Source organism: Notothenia rossii (assembly GCF_949606895.1).
Source record: "Notothenia rossii genome assembly, chromosome: 6".
In the NCBI taxonomy this organism is placed as follows: domain Eukaryota; kingdom Metazoa; phylum Chordata; class Actinopteri; order Perciformes; family Nototheniidae; genus Notothenia; species Notothenia rossii.
In genome coordinates, this window is record NC_136909.1 from 63,411,828 (window position 1) to 63,416,138 (window position 4,311).

At 38.9% G+C, this 4,311-nt stretch overlaps 1 long non-coding RNA gene across 1 annotated transcript; it reads right to left on the bottom strand.

Moving 5' to 3' along the window:
* Nucleotides 1-849: 849 nt before the first annotated feature.
* Nucleotides 850-3,981, bottom strand: LOC307045456. The gene is made up of 3 exons (XR_013809924.1): nucleotides 2,546-3,981; nucleotides 2,182-2,271; nucleotides 850-1,460 (listed from the first exon to the last, which is right to left on the bottom strand). It is a non-coding gene; the product is annotated as an uncharacterized lncRNA (long non-coding RNA).
* Between the last annotated feature and the right edge of the window lie 330 nt (nucleotides 3,982-4,311).

Below are 4,311 nucleotides of genomic sequence, written 5' to 3' on the forward strand. Positions count from 1 at the left end.
GCTGCAGAATGTAGTGGACTCGCGGGAGCGAGTAGAGGAGGCGCGAGAGCGCGCAGCTGGCGGTCCGGTCCGCTCCGGGGCTCAGTCTGCATTTCATCCAACTTTGCATTAACGAAACAATTTCACAACAGACCCTGACAAACTCACAAAAACACAAAACAAATTATTAAAATGAGTGACTTACTTTTCCGCCGTCAAAACACTGCTTCTTGAAAGACTCTTCTTTGCAGATGAAAAAATGCTTCGATTTGTCCCGATGCAGAGGATCGTGTTTTGTTTGGAGATGCCGGTCCAATTTATTCATTTTCAAGCTTTCGTTACTGAGCACCTCTCCACATAAAACACACTGAGGCCGCTCCTCTCCATTTCTAACAGCTTTTGTGAAGCCAACGTTTAAAAACTCCTCTTTGTATCGTCTTTTTGCCATCATGTACGATCGGGATTAATCAACAGACAATAAACAAACAGCGCGAAAACTTTCGCGGGGGACGCGTCAGAGCTGATACAAATACAATCTTTTATTTGTAGTTTATTTGTATTTAGAAAATTAAATCATTCAATATACAATGCTATATTGCATCATTTCATTTTCAAAATAAAAAATAAAATAAAAAAATTATATTTGCAACGCAGCCATCAGCTCTGACGCTGTGTGTGTGTGTAGCAATGCATTTAACTGGCGACCCAATCAAAACGGGTCCCTGACTTTGGGAAAGGCTGTTTTAGACAACAGCTTACAACACTTTCAATACATATATAACAATGTAAAAGTACAACATCGGGAATCAATTTTTCTAAATATAATGTTTTTATTCACACACACACATTTAGAAAAATACCATGTACAATCACAACACAAGTTACAAAAAAACCCACCAACAACAATCAGACTCGAGGAAAAAACTAAGGAAAAGAAATACAAATAAACCCTAAAAATCGTATTTTTTATGATTACAGTATTGGAATTAGTTAATCCAACATTTTGAAATATGAACTAACTTCAAGAACTGAAGTTAAAAGGACAATATTTCCATTTTTAAATGGAGTTACAGTAGAGTAGAAGTACACAGTGCTATGAAGAAGAAAACAAAGGAAAGTACCAACAGTTTGCACCTAACTAAATGTACTTATTACATTCCACTTTCTAGGCTAAAAGTTTGGAGCTCAAGGTCTGGACTTTAGGAGACACCTTTTGCGAATTGAGCTTGAGAAAGAGCTTTTGGAACACTTCAAAAGTGTATTTTACCTTTGGTGGGTAAACCAAGTTCATGGCATAGATTATGCCCATGAGCAGTATGCATGCGTTTGTCACTTTTGCACCAATCCTGCACCTCAGTTCCCTCTATGACGATCGACACATGACCAGCATTTGCGTCTCCCTGCGCTGCACTGTCGCTGACGACAAAGATCTTCATGAGCTGGCCAGCATAGTCTTCTTTGACGATGTCCTTGCTTACATCCTGTCAAAACATGTTACTGTGTGAAACTCATTACATTAAAGTGGGCATTTCATTCAGTATTTAAGTAGATTATCTAGTGTCCTTCAGCTCAAATAAGGATGGGGTAAGTTAATGAAGGGAATTTATATTAACATGTATTTTTTTTGGTCCAGTAATGACATGGGTCTGAATGCAGCTCATTTAAATAAATATATGCTTTGTTCCAACCAAGAAGTAAATAACAATATGTAAACTGCATTCAGTATATTGCAGAAATTAGGGGGAATTTGGGTTTTAACGTCTCAACCATAAATTCACACACATTTTCAATCAGAAAATGAAATGGAGAAAGTATAAAATAAAATCTATAAATAATACATCAAATGCAGTAAAAATATATAACTTATGTTAAATGTATTTTACATTACATGTCACTTGTTAGACGCTTTTATCCAAAGCGACTTACATACTCTATACTGTGGACAATCCCCACAGGAGCAATTTGGGGTGAAGTATCTCAGGGACACAACGACATGCTGACTGCAGTGGGGTTTGAACCTGTGACCAACGCACTATCCCACTGCGCCACACGCCTCCCTTATTTAATGCTAAATTAGCTAATCTGAATATTTTTTTCTCCAAATTAGGGCACAAGTTGCTCAACTAAAGATATACTTATTTACAAATATTGAAGAACAGATAACATATTAAACATGAATTCAACAATCATCATAACATTTACCTGGTAGTCTTTGATGAGTTCTTCTGTACTCTCTCCAAGGAACTCCATCAGGCAGCAGATGATGGCATCTCGTCTACCTTCAACATTTTGCTGTTTAAACAGAAATGTAAATTAGAATAAAGAATACTACATAATTGTAAACGTATTCATGTATATAGAAATACAGCAATCAAAACACATTTTAAGAGAATGCTTCACGTTTAAATTTTAGTCTAAAAAACAGGCAGTTTAAGAGAGAGGGGGAGAGGTGAGAAAACACGTAATTACTTAAAAGATGCTGACAATGTATCTGTAAAGGCCTGTGCATTCCATTATTATTTTTCGTCAGTAAAAGTAATGTTGTTGTATGAATTTCAAAGCTTACCTCACTGAATGAATCCAGTATCAGTTTTATTGTTGAGCCTGCAACCCCGCCTTTCTTCCCAAATATCTTCAGTAGTTTGGGGGTGTAGAAGTCCAGTTTCGTCAAAAAGGTTCGCCCCAGATGAAGAGTTGTTACCCTTCTGAACTCCTCTTTGATCTTAAACAAAATGTGATAAAAAAAACGATGTCATTAATGTAATGCAACAAATATGATGTCCTAGCTTTCCTAGTGTGAGAATGAATTAGCAAGGTGAAAATGGGAAGTCAGTGTAACTTGTTAATACATGCAACATATACAGAAACAGCAATCACAGCACCAGGTAGAAAAAAACATGAAAACTAGATTTACCTGATGTTCCGAGAACAGTGCACGCCAACTCTCCATGAAGTCTTGGACTGCAGGGCAATCCTCGACAACTTGTGGTCTTCGATATGAGAAAATCCGGTCCATCTTCTCAGCAACAATCGTCTCGTTGTTTTTTTTCTCCTTACTTCTATCAATAAATCTACTCTCTCCTACTCCAAAGTGTCCTTTGTCTCCCCAAATGGCAGCGGTGGCAGGTAGTTTACTTCTGCTTTTTTAGGCCTTTTGAAGCCTTTGGGACCCTTTTCATTGGACTCCTGCCTTTTTTGAGAGTTCACCTCCAGCTCTGGACAGGCAAGTTGACGACATCTCAATTTTGCCCGGTAATTGGCCATTTTATATTTTATCCTTTGTTGCCAAACGTATATGCCATTAAAATACCCGGGTTCTTTGAGGCATGGGTACTTCTGTAACAAGGCTTCTGCCACAGCTAACACTTGGGCACCGTCAGGGTATGCGGTATGGCGAAACATCGCCTCTGCTAATTTTTCAAGTAAGCTACTTGTCAGCCTGGTATTGTTCACAAGGGTACCATCTTTTTGGTAGGCCTGGTTGCCTGCTTGAAGCATAAGGTCAACATCATATGAAAAGGCAGGGATTTCAAACCGTGCAGGCCACACCTGAGACCGGCAAAGTGTTCCACTTTGATCAGAGGAGGAAAGAAGGATGGTGTCCTGAGATCCAGATGGATGGACAGAAGAATTATGGGAAGATTCTTCTGCTAGGGAGGAGTCAACATGGAACACTTCCACATTACTGAGATTTAGTACAATTGGTTGGGTTTGTACAACCTTCAAAGTTCCCTTGTCCTCTACTTCCTCAATGCAGCTCAAAGTGATAAACTGGCCACCAAATTCCATGTCTCGGTACATTATGGAAAACTCCCCTGGAATATGAAATGTCTCCTTAATTTCACACATTAGTTCCTGGAGTGTTCCGGGGATGCCCGAGGGTAGAACCAGTTTGCGAATATAATTTTCTTCAAAAATGATCCGGAGCTTTGCTGGGGTACCCATCTCTATAGAAGAAGCTGCATCAGAAAAATTGAAATAAATGATTAATCAACTTGAAATAAATCGTACTTATAAAGGACTGTGTGACTTTGTGTGGCAATTAAAAGGACCGGCAAATGTGGTGCTTTAAGGTAACCAGTCGTTTTCCTGCCAGAGCAGAGATGAAGCCAAAGGATAAAAATCTGCAATCTCTCCATGCTCAAGTACTTGCACATCATGAATGACCAACATCTGTAGCGCCTCTGCAAAGTCAGGCAATCCTCCGGTAGAACCACAACACACCAACATCCCAGTTGCATATATAGTGCCTAAAAAGCACACATTATTTGCAACATGTAGTTTTGTGACTGTAGGGAATTTACACTTCACTTTGTCTTTTATGTCATCCTT